The following is an 18,602-nucleotide window of genomic DNA, read 5'->3' on the forward strand; positions in this document are numbered from 1 at the left end:
ATGCCTGGGGTGCGGGCTCGATCAATGACTCTCTCATCACTGATGTTTCTATCTCTCTCTCCCTCTCCCTTCCTCTCTCTGAAATCAATAAAGATTTTTTTTTTTTAAATAAATAAATTACAGTTGACTTTCAAGAAGTCTATTTAAAGGGAAGTGACCCCACACGTGCCCTTTTGCCTTCCGCCTCTCCTTCCCACAGCCTGAATCAGACGTGGTGGTCGGAACTCCTGCCACCCTAATGAAGTAATACCTTGAGGTTGGAACCCACAAAGTAGAATCTTGGCATAAAAAAGACAGAAGGAGTCTGGATTCCTGATAACGTGGGGCTACCCGACGTGTACTTGACTACCAACCTCAGATTTTCTATTGCACGAATGATAAATCAATAACTGTCTTTGTTCAGGTCACCATTATATTGAGATTTCAGTTATACGCTAACAAACATAAATCTAAATGTCTACATAAGTAATTCAGTGTTCTTAGATGTTCTGGCTTCCAAATACCTTCCCACTCGCTCCAGCCAAAGCATTCAGGACTTCTGGTCAGTGCTGAATTGGCATAGCTGATGTGGAGCGGTTTTGCAACCCTCGTACACAACCTTTGCACACCTTCCCTCCTGAGGGCACTTCCCCCCAGCCCTCTTTCTCCGGGTTCCTTTGTACCTTCTTTCCTGGCATGTTTCCTCTCAAATGGCCTTGTCCTGTAAGTCCAAATAGTCTCCCCCTTCTGAAGAATACTAGCATCTTTTTTAAAATGACATTCTCATTGTATTTCATGAATACTTTTTTTTTTAAGTCCTCACAAGAGGATATGTTTATTGACTTTTAACAATTTTTTTTTAAAATATATCTTTATTGATTTCAGAGAGAGGAAAGGAGACGGAGAGAAGGAGATAGAAACATCAATGATGAGAGTCATTGATCGGCTGCAGCCCGCAACCCGGGCATGTGCCCTGACCGGGAATCGAACCCAGATCGCGTGGATCCTAGGTCGACGCTCAACCGCTGAGCCACGCCCGGCCGGGCTGTCTATTGACTTTTAGAGAGAGGAAATGAGAGAGTGAGAGAGAGAAATACACATCAATGGGTTGCCTCTTGCACACTCCCCAAACAGGGACCAAACCCGCAACCTAGGCATGTGCCCTGACCAGGAATTGAACCCTCCACCTTTCCACGTCCGAAACTATGCTTCAACCAACTGAACCACACCAACCAGGGTGTGAATACTTTTAGGAAACCGATAATTATCTTTGGCCACCTTCAGCAATTCTAGTCTCATAGCCTCTTTTTGGCCTAGTATTTCCACTTCTGATTGGGCACTCTGGGTGTATATCAGGCAGTTCCTACACTCACCTAAAGAAGGAGATACAAACCTGTCCCTAAAACCTACACATATAGTACCATCTACATTGTAAAATCACTTTGACTTGGCTACAATGATTAGCTCTAAGTGTCTCTAAAGCAATGGTTCTCAGACTTGAGCATGCATCAAAATCACCTACAGAGGTTGCAAAAACAGATTGTTGGCCCTGACCCTCAGAGTTTCTGATTAGATAGGTCTGGGATGGGGCCTGCTTGTGCCATTGTTACTGCTGCTAATTCAAGAACCATGCCTTGAGAACCTCTGCTCTAAATCGTGGTAAGCAACTTGAGTCCCTGGGACACAAGCAGCCTACCTGCCAGATTTAGCCCAGCTAAGAGTTCAGGAGGAAAAACTAGAAAAGTGCTCTTGGGTTGCGATTTAGCACACAACATCTAGCATTGACATTCCATCCGAATGAAAATCTGTGACCGTTGGCTCCCTGACATTCTTCCGACAACAATCTAAGAGGTAAGAACATATCTTTATTTTCCATGTGACTCAATAAAATAATTTCATTTTCAATCATTTTTATTTTTGCCTTGTGGACCAATGTAAAAATAAAAAAAGGTGCTTCCTCACTGCTCCAAGGGAGCCTGACTCTGGCACAGACACTGGACTACCCGTAACAAAGCCTCATCTCCTAGCTCCTAGAGACCTGGAATTGTGGCCTCGAACAATTCACTTCAATGCTTTCAGCTTCTTTTGTGTTAGTGCATGTCAAATATAGAATGGGGGTTGGATTTAAGTATATAACTCTCCATATCTATAAGGCTGCAATACTGGGATCCTAATAGTTGAACTAAACAAAGCTCTCCTTGACTTGTAGTTATGACTAAGAGTGGGTGTGGTGACTGGAAGTAGCCAAGTAGATGATTTTACATGTCCCAAAATTACCAGGTATCTCAAGTGATTTCCCCAAAAATGTATATTAGCTAATGTGTTGGGCAGGAGGACTTTTAAAGTGAAATAATTTATGCTATTCTATCTACTTTATACTATCTATATACTGTCACCTCTTTCTGATGTTTCCAGCTGACTTGGAATTCCCCATTAGTTTCCCAACAGAAAGCTTTATCTGGAAACATTTAAATATTGAAAAAATAGGCAGCAAGGCGATGGCCCTTAGGAGCAGTCTGGGAACCTCTGATCCTGCCCAGTAGTCATGCCCACGTCCAAGACAGCACAGTATGATTTCTGTATGTCTGAGCCATTTCGTTGTCTCCTAAGTACTTTCACAATAACCCTGTGAGCTAGGCAGGGTTTATTTCTTACAGATGAGGAAACCAAGCTTCAGAGATGTTAAATGACTTGCCCAAATTCATTAATCAGTGGGAATAAATCACACATTAAGGCCCTTTCCTGAAAGGTATTTTTATAAACGATATAACTAGACAATGTTTTTTAGAGAGATTAAGAAAGGCTTAAATACCCTAAATCTGCCTCAGTACAAAAAACATACCCCCGAAACCTGTGAGTTCCCCTACCACTCACTCCCTACCCCACTGGATGTTTGTTATGTTATCATCAGGCAATTCCAAGGCCTTTAGAGACATGGTCCCTTGGTGAAAAGGGTCTCACTGTTCATGCACAAGGGATCTATAAAAATCATAGATATCAAACTGTGAAGAACGTGAAATAAGTCCAGAGAAGACCCAACTGCAGATAAAAACTTTCAACCAAAAAAACCAAGGAGCAAACAAAAAACGCTACCCAAAGGCACTGAGGAGAGACCCATTGAAGGTAGACTGGGAAGGCGTTTGGGGTCTGGTGCCTGAGAGAAGTCCTCTGAGACTTTCTTTTCTCAGTGCCATCAGCCTGAGGATAGCCTGTGCCGTTTCATTGATTGGAAGAACCCGAGGCCAGAGTTAAGGGCAACCACAGCAGCTGGAGATTGAGAAGAGATACCCAGGCCAGGGGAGGGGGAGGGGGAGGAGGGCTTCACTGCCGTCTATGGGTATTAGCTCTCCCCACATCTCTGACTGACCCTGACACATGCACATGTGAGGCTGATTCAGATCAGTCCAGTGAACACTGACGGAGCAGAACTGAAACTTCAGCAGCCACTCAGCACAAGAGAAAAGGTGTTTGCTGTTGGTGTTCAGCCGAGTTAACTGATTAAATAATAATAATAATTCAATACTCTTCAGAAAACCTAAAAGAATCTAACTCAAACTCTGGCATATCTGATTCCAAAAATGATTTTCCTAGCCACTGCACTTTACTTCTTCACACTCTTTTTAAGTAATTTCTTTTCAAGCATTGTAGGTGGGAATGAGAAAATTAGCACATCTTTCTTGAAAAGTTTGGCAACAAGGATCAGGAGTTTTACTTTTTTATTGAATTTATTGGGGTGACATCGGTTAATAAAACCAGGCGGGTTTCAAGTGTACAATTCAACAAAACATCATAACTTTTGATCCAATAATTCTAGGATCCCCTCTAGCATCTCATCTTTAGAGATAAGCAAATAATGTGCAAAAATATATGTAAAAACTTTTTAGTTATAGCACTGTTTTTAATTTTTTAAATTGCATATTAACTATCTAATAGGCAAAGATCCAAAAGTTTCGTAAAATGCTATGTTGGAAATAATTTTTACCAAAATAGTAACACTCATGTTTTTCTGAGTGGTGGAATTTAGAGTATTTTTTTACTTTCTTCTTCATGCATTCCTCTGTCGTTTACATTATTTTGCAACGAACTTGTATCGCTTTTAAAACTAGAAAAAATAATAATACAGTTTATTCTTATTAGTTATGTCCTATAAAGTTGCCACAAACACTGAATTAGCAAATAGGGGAAATAAAGGGTTAGTTTCCTGTGAGCTTCTGGTCACATTTTATAAAAATACATTTTTATTTAAATTTTTTTAGAGAGAGAGAAAGGGAGAGGGGAAGAGGGGGAAAAAAAACATAGATCAGCTGCCTCCTGCACACCCTGCTACAGAGGATTGAGCCCACAAGCCCAGCATGTGCCCTGATCAGGAATCAAACCAGTGACCTCTCTCATTTTTACCTGGCTGGTTTGCAGACTGGATGGGTCATAAGAAGGTACGTAGTTCTTCAGAGTATCCTGAGGATTCAGGTGGGGAGGATATCTGATTGTTGGATGTAAAAAGTAGCTCGATGGGGCTGGAGGAAGAATAGTTTGTGTTGGAAATGGCAACGGTGAGGGTGGAGGTGGAGTTCGAGTTGAGATGACTGCAGAAGATACAAGAGGAGAGAGAGACTCGTTAGCTGTTTTCTTTAATGCTCCATTCTGATCCTAAAGTATGCTGTGAAACTATAAAAACAATAGCTACTCATTTTCCCCCATGATTTAACCAAACTCTCCTAAAACAGCAGTTGGTCTTTTACTCTTACTCTCAATGCCAGTACTGCTAAGCACACACAGACACAAACACACAACCCTCACTATAGGGAGTTAACAGTCTTGCTTTCTAGATCTAAGAATGATTAAGAAAGAAGTTTCTCTTTCATAGGATTAAAGTTCCTCTTTCAATGACTAACAGAGAAGTTTCGATTTTACCACACCAGCCAGGGCCTGGTCACATTTTTTTGTCAACTGATCAATACATAGCCTTGTCTTCTGTGTGTTTCTATTTAAAGACATATTTTTAATGAACATGTACTGTCAGCTCATTAACACTGAATTCATAACAGCACTGTAACTCATGCCCAAACAAAGTTTATCTATACGCGTACTTTTTTCTGTAAGGCCCATCAGAGCCTTCCTGCACTCAGAAACGAGACAGCACTTCCACACTGCGCTTGAGGGCCATTTCAGGCAGTAAATTCACCAACAAAAAGCACAGAAATGTGAAAAGCATGGCACTCAATAGACTAAGAAAGGACACTGGTTACAGCGTAACAGTGGAACAAGAAGGCAGAGCATTGCCTGGTTTGACCTCAGCTGGGAACGTAAGTGACGGATGACTCAAATTTTCCACTACATCATACACTATGATTTAGATCATACAACATTAAAATTCTAAAATTGTAATTTTAGAATGTCAGAAAGTTAAAAACATGACTCTAATGCGAATATATCATGAACACATGCTAAAAATCTATTTAATTCTCTAATAAGGGAACCAGCAGAATAGTGATGCTGGCTCCAAGGAGCACAGGAGAAACCTTGAAAGCCACAAGTATTGATTTGGGGGTGACAATAAATTTTAGCAAGTAGGTGAAGTCAAAAGACTAAATCCATAAATAATGAGGATTGACTGTATAGCTATTTTCACCATTTGAAACTGTGAAACTGTAATACAAAAACTTTTGAAATCACCTATGTAAATTTTGCCTCAGGTATTGGCCTCTGAGCTCTAGAAGACGGATGATTTCTCCTTCACCACTAGACAGACACCCAATAGCTAGCTACGTGCCTGCAGTAAGTGCTCAATAAATGTCTTTTTCTCACTGTCACCCATTTCTCTGAATGACAAACTTCAAGGCATACAAAGATTTATCTTCAATCCCGTAATGAAGCTCTGCAATTTGGAGATCACCAGGTGAAGGCATGAGTCACTAGAGGGGATGTCTGTCATTGTTTTTAGCTACCCAGCATCTAAAACTCTGACTGTATTCAGAGAACTCCCATCTATAAGGCAAAATTTACCTCCCGCTTGAAAAGCTGAACATGCCAGGCTTGCTTCCTCCGACTCCCTTGTAGCTGGAATGCAAACTATGACCTAGGCCCCACCAATGAATTCAAAGCTTGTACACGAACCAGCAGGCTGCAGGCCATTTCCAGAAGCAGCTGTAGCAACAGTCCTCGTGATGGTGGTCGGTGTCCATCCAGCGGCACGGGCATTGGCCACCCCGGCTGCAGTGCCTGTCGCAATGGGACAGCCTGTGTCATGACAACGGGCATTGTTTCTGGTGGTGAAGTCTCTGAGTTGGTTCTCTGAGCCCTCTGGAAAACCTAGTGATTTGCCCTAATGCATGTAAGATTTCCTGAAATAGACGGACCAGCAGACACCAAAAGTTCTACTTATATGGGGACAAAGGAATTTCTATTTGGCTTAAGCAAAATAGGTTGGTTTAAGCAAAATAGGAAATTTATTAACCTCCATAAATTAAAACTCCAAGGGTGGAGCAAGCACTATGCATGCTAGATACAGAGGCTTAAGCTAAGTATCAAGAACTCAGCCTTTAAAAACAGAAGAAAAAAGGAACTCAGGCTTGCTCTTTCCATGGCTCAGCTCTTTTTCGTGTTTCTGTTTTTTAAGTGTGTGTGTGTATGTGTGTATAATAACAATGTTTTCGGGCAAAGCCTGCTCTTTTATTGGAAAAATGGCTGCCAGCAGTTCCAGGACCACACTGTTTTCTCTCAGCAACCTCAGCATAAAGAGTGATTCTCTACCAATGGTTCTGGCGAAAGTCCTGGCTTTCACTCTAATTGGACCAAATGGAGTCACATACCTACCACAGAACCGGCACGGTGACCAGGGGAATACAATATTCTAATTGGCTGCTCTGGGTCATGTGCTGAGCCCTGATTTTGGGGGTGGGGGTGGGGGAGGGCGGCTCATGGAGTTTCCCTGGGAAAATCAGGTACTGCTACCAGAAGAAGACTTAATGGGCACAGGATAGGTAAATAATACATGTTATACACATGAATAGAATCCATATGGATTTGCAATTGTCACCAAATATGTAGCCAATTAAGGAATCTTGTCAAAAGTCCCAATGATAAGATAAAAAATCTACTAGGCTTGCCTTACCATGAAAGGACCATCTTCCTTCTGAGTGCCTGGTAAGGTTCAAAACAGTAAGCTTTTAGCTATACACTACTCCCATGACCCTTCATGCCCGTGTGTAGTAGGCTTCTAAAACTAGCCAAAGCTTTGTGACTCTGCATTACTTTTACATTATTAGCAAAATGTTACCGAATGTGAAATCTAAAAGGAAACAAGTTCAACAATATATGTGGTTTTCTTGCCTTTCCTGTTGCTGGGCTGTGCATGTGCGTGTGCACACAAATGTGCATGTTTATATTTTCTTTTAGTCTTTTGCTCCATGCGTCAAAGCCTTGGAGACTCGCTATCTTCAAGAGGGTGCGAGGCCCCCCATCAGCTGTTCTACCTTCTCCTCTCCCAGGGAGCTGCTCCTCTGGGGGTTCTGGCTTCAGCGACTAGAGTGAAGCAGGAAAAGGCACAAAGGAATGTGTGAAGAGTCAACGCCTGCAGATTGAGTCTGTTTCTTGCTGCGACAGGCCCTCAGGAGAAATTGAAATAGGACACAGTTTTGCAGAATAAAGGGATTTATTGAAAAGCCGTCTCCTACACCAGGTTCTGAGGGCTTCTGGGGCTTAGGCTGCATGACACTGATGTCTGTCTCCACAGCACCCAGCAGTGTGAGGGGCTAACGGATGGCGGACCCTGACCCCAAGGTGTTCAAATCGAATGGAAACATAAAGCTGGTATATGAATAACCTAAATGTAACAGAGAGATGGAAACAAAAGGGCTCAGAGGGGGTTTCCAAGAAGGAAGCAATTTCGTCCAGCTGAAAGGACAAGAAATCTTTACCAAGGAAGTAGCTTTAGGAGAAGAAGAGGGAGGGGCAGAGAGGGGGTCAGGAAGTGCCAGGCAGGGAAACTATGAGAAAAGAAGACCCCCAAAAAGGGTGACTTTTTTTTTCATTTTAATTACTGACACTAGAATTGGAGAGAACATTCTTTGTTTGGGAAAATACTTTGGTAAGCTACTAGAATTAAGGGTGAGAACTTCAAGTTCATGGGTAACTACATGGCCCAAACACACACCGTGGTCCCCTACACTGTACTCGGTGACACAAGTGAAAGAATCTGACACACAGCCAAGGTGGGGGACCAGTGCCCTGAGCCATACACCCTCCCAATTACACTGGAATACACTAAGCATTTTGGAAAATGGCAAGGAGTTCAAAGGGACTGCAGTGCTGGGATTGCCTAGGTATGTCATGGAAGTCTGCCTAAAAATATAAGTCAGGTCCATTCATAGAGTGCAAAATGCTGTAATATAAAATTTGGAGTTTTTTTCTGATACTAATAGCCTCAGACCATGGCTCTTTCCAGTAATGTTCTCACTATCCACTCCTTTTTATTTAAAATGGAGATCTTATGTACACTTTACCCAGCTTCCCTCAATGGTAACATTTTACAAAACTATAGTATTAAATCACATCCAGGTATTGGCATTTGTACAATTCATTTCTCTTATTCTGATTTTTTGTTTTATTTGTGTGTGTGTGTTTTGTTCTATGCAAGGTTATCACATGTGTAGGTTTGTGGATCTATCACCACAGTCGAGGTATTGAACAGTTCTGGCACTACAAGGATACCTCATGTTGCCATTTTATAACTACACCCACCTTCCCCCCATGCCACATTGCCCCAGCCCTCCCTCATCCCTAACCCCTGACAACCGTGCATCTGTCTTCCATTTCTAAAATCTTCTCATTTCAAAAATGTTATATAAGTGAGATTATACAGTATGTAATTTTAGAGGATTGATTTTTTTCATTCAACATAAGGATGGATTTTTTCCCCTCATGATTCAACCAAGTTATGGTATGTGTCAATCCATTGTTCTGTTGTTGTTAAATAGTATTCCAGGGAATATGTGCAACACAGTTTGTTTAGCCACTCATCTGTTGAAGGATATCTGGGTTGTGTCCAGTTCTGGTTGTGACAGATAAAGCTACTCTGAACATTTGTGTACAGGTTTTGTATAAACATAGTTTATCATTTATCTGGGTCAAATGCCCAAGGGTGCAATGGCTGAGTCCTGTGGTAATTGGATGTTTAGTTTTATAAGAAATTATATCTGTGTCACTTTATATTTCCACTTTATAGGTCCTCCACACCCTCGCCAGCATTGGAATGACATTTTTTATTTTAGCCATTCTGACAGATATACAGTCATAACTCATTGCAATTTTTATTTGCATTCTGCTGATGGCTAATGATGTTGAACATCTTTTCATGGGCTTATTTGCCCCATATATTTCCTATTTGGTGAAATATCCAATCATGCCTTTCCCCATTTTCTAATTGAGTTGTTTGTATCTTTACTTTTGGGCTCTGAGGACGTTCTAGATACGTGTCCTTTGTTGGATATGAGGTTTGCATACAATATTTCCTATTCTACGGCTTGTCTCTTTATTCTCTTCTCATGAGCTTACACAGAACATTAATTTTTTAAAATATGTCTTTATTGATTTCAGAAAGAGAAAAGGGGAGGGAAAGAGACAGAAACATCAATGATGAGAGAGTCATTGATCGGCTGCCTCCTGCACACCCTCTACTGGTGATCGAGTCTGCAACCCGGCATGTGCCCTGACCAGGAATCAAACTGCGATTTCCTGGATCCTAGGTGGATGCTCAACCGCTGTGCCATGCTGGCCGGGCAGAACATGAATTTTGATGAGTTCAAATTGATCAATGTTCCTATCATGGATCATCTGGGAAAACTTTTCCTAGCCCTGGATCCTGAAGACTTTTTCCCCCCAAAGAGTTTTGTAGTTTTAAAGTCTTACTGAACATCACATTTACCTAATCAGAGAACAATAATTCATTTAAGAGAATGGGGGTAGAGAGAGCAAATGCTTATTAAGTACATATTGCATACAACCAAAAAATAATTTTTATGTGCTGTGTCATGTAATTTTATCTTCCTTCGGAGAGTTTGCTCAATCACCACAGTCAAGGATGTCTGCTGTTAACTTAATTGATAAAAGATTTATTAAATAGCAAGGTCAATTCATCTGTGGGTGGTAGGATTTAAAATAATTTTCCTTTTCTTCTTTATTTTCAGTTAGCTATTAGGAAGAATGTCACTGCTCCACCTGGGAGCCCACTGTGACTTGTGACAAACTTCCACGTTGCCCTGGTTGCCTTATCTTTACACTGAAATCCTTTATGCTACCATTTCTATGGCTCCAACTCAAACTACATTAAAATGATTCATAGGCCGTATCCATACCCCAAGCACACGTTTAGGGGAGAGTCCACTGGGCCTTCCCCCTTCCTCTCCTGCCTCTTAGATTTTACAAGGGCCTTTAGGTGAAGGACTGAGCTTCACTCCTTCACCTGCCACCATACCTGCCACATTAGCTACTACACCTGGCCAGACGTGTGTGTAAAAATGATAGCTGCTTCTACTGGGATTCTGGCAGGGGGCTTAGGTTTTCTCCATGCAGACAAAATGTACTGCCTTGCCATTTATAATGAGCACTGAGCCCTTTGTTCAGGCAGGGTGACTGAATCTGAATCAGCAGCCAAACTCCTACTCCTTTAGGGTGGTGATTGTACGTATTTTTTCTTTTTTTCAAGAGATTGCTCAGAGCAATGCTTCTTCTGCAATCACTACAAACTCTACCCACAAGGCTATGTGGAAATCAGAACAGCAAAATGAAGGAGGAATGTGTAAATGTATGTAGTGCGTGTATGGCATTCATGTTTCCTGGCTACGATTTTGCAAATATGTTGGTATTTTGTGAGTGTGTTGGTCAGAGGGATGATCAAAATTCTTAATTGGAGCTAATCTTCTGGTCATACCTTATTCATTTCAAACCTTACTTAGGAATATAAATTGGAGTGGCAGTAAACATTACAAATAATGTTCAGGGATTATTTTTTCTAAAACCAGGTTGGTTTTTTCCTGATATATTAAGGGATGATTCCTCTAGATGTACGAATACACAATATGTTCCTTTCTAAGCTACCCTTGGATAGTTTTTGTCATTTCTGGCCCAGGGAGTCTCTACTTCTGTTCCTAACATGTTCTTAGAAATGTGTTTCTAAGTTGAGTGCTTGAAAGTCAAGTACCAGGCTCACATGTTATAAAGAGCATGACATTCCCAGAGACCTAAAAAATATGAAGTTGATGTAGGGGCTTCTTTCCTTGGAAACAGGCAACTGGGCATGAGGTAGAGGCTTCAGGGGCACCTATGAGGGTGGGAAAGGCAGGACGCTGAAGTGGAGACATTGGCTCAGCCAAATGATGCTGGATGGACTTCCCAGAGCATGGCAAGGTTGGGGAGAGGAAGCTCAGGGCTCCAGATATCAAGCACTGTAGGGCCTGTGGTTCTTCAGGCAAAAGGTAGGGATGGGAATGTGATCATGACAAAACCTGGAGGGGGGGTTTTCTATGTTGACATCATAAGTGAAGGCAAGAAAGTTTCTCCAACACCTGCCTAAGACTGACACTCCACAGTGACAGTAACTTCTAGATGATTTTACGTAATAGTTTGAAATCATTGGCCAGCTGAAGTAGGAAGACTAAATCCAGGCAGATGCTTTAGCAGTGTGAAAGAATTAAAGTCAAAGATACCCAAAGGCTGCTGTCTTACTAGTCTGTTCAGGCTGCTATAACAAAATACTGTGGACAGGTGGCTTATAAACAACAGAAGTTTATTTCCCGCAGTTATAGAGGCTGGAAGTCTGAGATCAGGGTGCCAGCACAGTTAGGTGAGGGCCTTCTTTAGGGTTGCAAATTTCTCTTCACTAAGAGCACTAATCCCATTGTGAGGGCTCCACCTTTATGACTTAAGCACCTCCCAAAGGGCACCTCCAAATACCATCACATTGGGCAATAGGATTTCAACATACGAATGTGGAGGTGACACTAACATTCAGACCATAGCAGCTGCCTAGAGTTCTTCACATAATAACTGTTTTAATGTCCTTGCTTATTAAAATCATATATGTAATTTCTGGCTCTGTTTTTATTAATTGATTTTTTTTCTTCTCATTTTTTCCCAGTTCTTTGCATGCCTGATAATTTTCGTTTGAATGCCAGATGCTGTGTATTTAATCTTGAGCGCTATATACTTTAGTACTCCTATAAATATCGTTGAACTTTGTCCAGGGACAGAATTATGTTATTTGGAAACGTTGGTATGCTATGGTCTTTCTTTTAAATTTTGTTCAGCAGGACCAGAGCAGCATTTAGTGAAGGGCAAATTTTGCCCCACTTCCGAGGCAATTCCCTCCTGAGTACCCTGCTTGATGTCCTATGAGTTATGAGATCTTCTGCTCTGCCTGGTGTAACATGAACTATTACCACCACCGTGTGATCGCCCAGAATGTTCCTTCTAATTACTAATGTGCTAATGATTAATTAGCTGAGGACTGGAGGTTCTTCTGCAGATGTCCAGATTTCTCTCTTTCTGTAAGTCTCTCCTCGCCAGTAGTCTGTCCCATAAGCTCTAGTTACCTTGGCCTCCCTATGCTTTAGCCTGTCTCCTCAATTCAGGGAGACCATTGGGCTTCATCTCATTTCCCTCACCCTGTTGCAGCCTGGAAGTTCTTTCCTGGTAGTAAGCTTGGGCAGTGACAGGGCTTGGTTTGTTTCCTGGCTCTTAGGGACCACTATCTTGCACTGCTTGCTGGACAATGTCTGAAGACCATTGGTTTCACACACAGTTGTTACACACACTACTTTTTAGTCATTTCAGGTAGATGGATAAATCTGAGACCTGTTACTCTGTCTTGTAGAGAAGCAAAAGTCACTTATATTTTTGAAGTTGGCATATATAATGAAACTTCCATCTGAGCTGCCACGTTTGTGTGTTTTTGTGTTTGTTGATGAATATGTGTGACAAGGGAAAGGGGTGAGGAAGGTCACTAACTGTGGGTTAGGGGTTTGGGGTGGTGGTGGGAGCTGACTGGTTGGAGGTGATGTAAGGGTCATAAATCATTTCTTCAGGTCTGAGGACAGTTCTGAAATCTGTTCCAGTGTCCCTCTGTCTGATTTCATGGGAAAGCAGCCAGAGGGTGGTTCCACCTTAGGGCTCAGGAGCTGAAATATACTTCTGTAGATGTTATCTTTAGCCTACCAGAGGTCCCGACTGCGTGACCATTAGTCAGGTCCAGGCTACTGACTTTGTTGCCTCAAGGAGTTGCTGATAATCCAGGGGAAAGGCCAGATCTCTAAGGGAAGGAGAGAGAGAGAGATGATTGCTAGAGCTAGGATTTAAAACTCAATTTAATCTGCCCTAGCTGGTTTGTCTCAGTAGTTAGAGCATTGGCCCCCAGACTGAAGGGTCCCAGGTTCGATAGCAGCCAAGGGCATGTACCTCGGTTGCAGGCTAATCCCCAGCACATGCAGGAGGCAACCAGTGTGTATGTGTGTGTGTGTGTGTCTCCCTTCTACTCTCTCTGAAAAAGCAATGGAAAAAATATCCTCAGGTGAGGATTAAAAAATAATAAAGCTCAATTTAATTAAGTCATAAGGATCCTTGGTTTTAAACAAAGGTTCCAAGGGAGACAGGGCAAGGAAGGAGGGGATCAGACATTTACAACAGCAGGCCTTCTCTCTTTCTCTTTTTGACAGGAGGTGGGAGAGAACTGCTGGAAAAGCTTGATCAAACACTATCTAGAGGCCTTGCTGTGTGAGAGCCTAGCACTCCAGTTATTTTACAGCACAGACCTCAGCCATGGCTAAACCTTGAGGACAGGTGATGGCAGTCAGCCTCTTCTCCTTCAGTTTCTCAGTCATGTCTGTCATCACTAAGATCAAGTTTACTTCCCACTAGGATGATAGGAGCGTTGGGACAATGGTGTTGCACTTCAGGTACCACTTTGCATGCACATTTTCAAAAGATTCAGGACTTGCAAAAGAAAAGCAAACTAAGAACATATCTGTTTGCAGATAGGATGGGGGTGTAATCTGTCACCATCTTTGAAGGGGTTTAGAACACACCTCCCCAAGATGTGCCACTTCGGCATGTGAATTATTTTGACCTAAAGGCAATTCAGATCCTGGGGGCTCACAAGAAACTTTTACCTCTCCCTTAAAGAATTTAAATTTTAGGCCTTGCCCAAAATAAGAGTGATTACCAGAGAAAACTTTTCTTTTTATTTTGTTTTTAAATAAAATATGTTTTTATTTATTTCAGAGAGAGGAAAGGAGAGGGAGAGATAGAAACATCCATTGGCTGCCTCCTACATGCCCCCCACTGAGGATCCAGCCCACAATCCAGGTACGTGCCCTGACCGGGAATCAAACCGTGAGCTGCTGGTGCACTGGACAACACCCAGCCAACCGAGCCACACCAGCTTTTTATCGCCTTAAATAGGGCAGCTCAAGCACCTAATTACTGAACATCTGCTCCTCTTTTCTCTTACAGTGACCCTCCTTCCCTCGGAAGCCTCAGGCACCTTACCTCATCCTTAGCTCAGAACGCCTTAAATACATCATTTGAACTTTCTGTTTCTAATCTTTCATGTATGTAGGGCCTCTGACTCTCCTGTGTGGGTAAAAAAGGGCCTCAAGCTTGTAATAAATCTAACTTAAAGTAACCTCACAGGGTGATCTGATAATAAATTCCTAACTGGGCCTGTCACGGTGAATAGTCTTGCCCCAGGCCCATAAAAAGATTTATCTTTTCCTTAAGCAAGTCCTAACTACTGTTCTTGAGCATCTAGGTTAACACACCTTTGAAATGCCAGAATAATTCTCTTTTTTGAGATCCCCTCGGAGGCATAACCACCCTCAAGGGAACACATAATCTTGCTAATTCTCCTGTACCTTGTTTTCTCCCACCTTCACCTCTTCTTCTTCACATTCCCTCCTTACTTCCAAATGTATAAAAGAAGCTGCTAAGCTGTCATTCTCTGGAGCGGTTGAGATCTTGCTTCCCAGAATATCATCAGTTTGGCTCAAATAAACTCTTAAAAAAATTCTCTACAGGTTTGAAGTTTTCACAGACAGATGTGGGGGGGGGGTTCCCATACATACATAATAATTAAATTTGCTTTTTTCTCTTGTTAATCTGTCTCATTGAGACAGGCCAGTAAGAAAAGACAAGCAGAATAGGAAAACTGTGACAAATAGTTAAAGAGCAATTTTCAGCCACCTAGTAAATCCTATCTTCCCTAAACCAGGGACACTTAAGAGTAAATGGTTTGCACTTCTCCCCAGCCACAGAGTAAATATCTTAAATCACCTACTCAGGGAGACAGGTAGCAGAAATCCATTTAGTGCCATTTGCCAACCACACCAAGGATAGATGAAAGTAAGAGAATAAATCTCATTTTGGTTACTCAACATAAAGCTGATGAATATTTTATTGAGAGCCTCCCCTAAAACCTCCCCTAAACATCCAGCCTTTAAAAATCCTCAAAAAGAAGGTCCAGTCTGGCCGGCATGCCTTAGTGGTTGAGCGTCGACCCATGAACCAGGAGGTCATAGATCCATTCCCAGTCAAGGCCCAAGCAGGGGTTTTGAGCTCCATCTTCCAGTAGGGGACATGCAGGAAGCAGCCGATCAATGATTCTCTCTCATCATTGATGTATCTTTCTCTCTCTTTCCCTCTCCCTTCCTCTCTCTGAAATCAAGAGAAACGTATTTTAAAATTTTAAAAATAAGGCAAGGCCCACCAAAAAAAGGAAGGTCCAGAGTGTACTCACCTTCGCCCTCCTCCTTCTGCCCCCACAGGGCTGCATCTCCTAAACTCTAAGGGACCTCACAAGTCTTGCAACCAGGGCAGCAATGGGCAGCAGCAGTTCATCCTGGGCAAACCCCCTGAACCTGTCTACAAGGCCCCCTTTTCTTTGACTTCTGAGAGAGCCAAAGCAGAGCAGCCTAGGTTCATTTTCCCAGCCCTTCCTTTGTTTCACTGTCCCCAGATTTAATAAGCTTCCTCTAAAAGTCACCTGGACTTGTGTTGTGAAACTTTTCCTGCACAAAGTCAAGAACCCACACACTGCCGGCTGGCCCTAGGCAGACCCACTCAGGGGCAGGTCTCCTTTCCGGTAACATCATATTTGATTATTAGACTAGCTGAAAGGAACTAGAAGGGAAAAAGAAAGTCTTCCCCCCGACATCTTCTTGTCCAGCTGTATCCATAAGCCCAGATTCACTGGTTTTCGTTCTGCCATAACATTGGAAGAATAGTTGTCAAAGAAAGTGGGGATTTCTTCTTCAGAAAATGCATTGGTTTGTGTCACTAAGAAGGCAAGTTTTACCTACAGCTCCGTCTCCCACCCCCACATACTTAATGGCCTGAATCTGGGTCTCCGAGGGGGGGGGGTGCTGGGTTCTAGGAAGCCCTGCAGGACCTCATCCTCCACAGACCAGAAGCCAAAGCCCAGCAGTGGCCACCACCCAAACCTCCAGGTTTTTAATTTCTACATTCTGTGCCCCACACTCAATGGCTTCTTTCCCTGAGTATGAATGTGCAGATCTCATGCTCTTTCCTCTGCCTCCCTTTGATACGTCATATGTGTTACATCTCTCTACTGCAACTCCACATGGCAGTTTCATGGTGTTATTCTTAAATCCCCACGTGGGCTGCAAGGCAGAGAGGAAAGTGCATGGGTTCTGGAATCAGATGGCCTTGGGTTCTAATCCTATCTCTCTTGCCACTTGCTAGTGTTGAGACATTAAGCAATAACAATAATTGTTAACATTTATTGAGTTCTTAGTATGTTCCAGTGACGCTAAAAGCTTAATATGTATTAACTCATTTAATCTTCAAGAAAGGAGATAAAAATAATTGATGTTCTGGTTTTGTGGAATAAGGAATTAAGAGAATCTGTTTTCTTAGGTGTACAGTGATAATAGTCACATCTAATTTACCAGGTAATCATGAAATGACAGAGAAAATACCTAGCATTATGCCTAGGGCATAGGAATACCTTTGCTAGCATTCATCTGCTCCCCTTTGCCTTTCCTCCCTGAGCACAAAGACCACATCTCTACTGCTTCTTTTCCCTCAGAGTCGCAGGCAGTGGTGAGCATGTAGCAGGAACATGAAAATATTATCAGTGGTCAATTCGATAGATTGAAACTCTCCTCTAATTTCAGCTTAACTTCTTTTATTTTTTCACTTAACTTTATTGCTGAAAGTATTACAGATGTCCCCTTTTCCCCCCACTGATCCCTTCCACCATGCACCTCACCCCCCCAAGCCTACCGCACTATTGTCTGTGTCCATGGGTTGTGCATATATGCATATAAATTCTTTGGTTAATCTCTCAGCTTAACTTCTTTTTCACGGAAGATACCAAACATACAGATGCTGACCTTCGTCATTTTCTCTTATTGCTATGAGGCAATCACAGCTGGTGAAGCAGCTAAATTTCATTGGTAACAAGAGCTCCTTGATGTGCTCCACTGTTGAAAGGTTAAGGTCCATTGTGCATGGGCAGGCTAAATAGACATCTCAGATGGTGAATAAAGAAAAATTGAATTTACTTAATGAAAAGGGAATGGGGGTGGGGATATCCAAAGGGAAGGGCTACACAGCACTGAGTTAAAGGGTATTGGGTCCATGAAGGCAGCAAAAATATACTTGGGACAGTGAAACAAGGAAGGTGCATGGAGGAAGTAACAGGAGAGCCTAGGCTGGGTTGTTTTGACTCACTGAAAAGTCAGAGAGAGAGAAGAGGGCCTTGAAGACAGGTTCAGAGGGTAATCCTGGGATGAGCTGCTGCTGCCCATTGCTCCTGTGGCTGCAAGTCTCATGGGATCCCCTTGGAGGGAAGAAGGGGGAAGGAGATGGTGCTGGTGTGCTCCCCTAGCGGGGAGCATGTGCTAGGTCCTTCGTCCTGAGCATATTTATCTCTTTCTTGCAGGTGGAAGTCTTAGGGGAGGTCGCAGGGAAGGGTCTCAATAGAATACTCATCAGCTTTCCAGATGTGCTCTCTCAGGGTCATGGTGTCCACTGATTGGCTGGGGCCAGGGCAGGGCGTCATTAGTCAATGTAGCTGATCCTTGTCTGGTTTTGCCACTTTTCTGGGTCTGCAGCTGAAATACAAGTGAGGTCTAGATGTTATCTTTAGGGAGGAAAGGCTCAGGGTGTTGAAACTGCATGACCAGTGATAGGCTACAGGACGATAGGTTATCCTGAGGGCAAGGTTCTTGTTTTCCCAGTTTTGCCCCTTGCTAGGCATCTGGGGCTTTTTGCCCTGGAAGTCTCTATCCCCGGCCCATCATCCTTGCTCTGCTCATGTCTAACAACTATCATGTCTTGGATGCAACTGACTAAGAAAAACTACTTCTGCACTGGATAATGACAAGATGCAAACAGGATGTAACTCAGTGCTTTGCTTCCCTGGCCACAAAAAGAATCGCCTGGGAAGTGCTTTTAAAATACAGTGGTACCTCAGTTTTCAAATTTAATCCACTCCAGAAGACCATTCGAGTTCTGAAACATTCGAAAACCGAGGGATCAACAGCCAACAGCTAGGCCTTGGGATCTTGCACTCAGCAGAAGCCCTGTGGCATGTTCGACTTCCCAGGCAT

The 18,602-nt window shown here is 42.6% G+C and overlaps 1 long non-coding RNA gene and 1 pseudogene across 2 annotated transcripts in view; both read right to left on the reverse strand.

Moving 5' to 3' along the window:
* Positions 1–13,647: 13,647 nt before the first annotated feature.
* Positions 13,648–16,544, reverse strand: LOC308563550 (ras-related C3 botulinum toxin substrate 1 pseudogene; annotated as a pseudogene). Its single transcript has 3 exons — positions 16,467–16,544; positions 16,179–16,364; positions 13,648–14,021 (listed from the first exon to the last, which is right to left on the reverse strand). The product of its transcript is annotated as a ras-related C3 botulinum toxin substrate 1 pseudogene (transcript).
* Positions 16,545–17,202: 658 nt separating this feature from the next.
* The window catches only part of LOC308563789, a 34,629-nt gene continuing 33,229 nt past the window's right edge, over positions 17,203–18,602 (reverse strand). Inside the window, exon 3 of the long non-coding RNA XR_013999844.1 lies at positions 17,203–18,104. This is a non-coding gene — a long non-coding RNA (uncharacterized lncRNA). The remainder of the gene's footprint in view (positions 18,105–18,602) is intronic.

This window comes from Miniopterus schreibersii, assembly GCF_964146895.1.
Source record: "Miniopterus schreibersii genome assembly, chromosome: 11".
Lineage (NCBI taxonomy): Eukaryota > Metazoa > Chordata > Mammalia > Chiroptera > Miniopteridae > Miniopterus > Miniopterus schreibersii.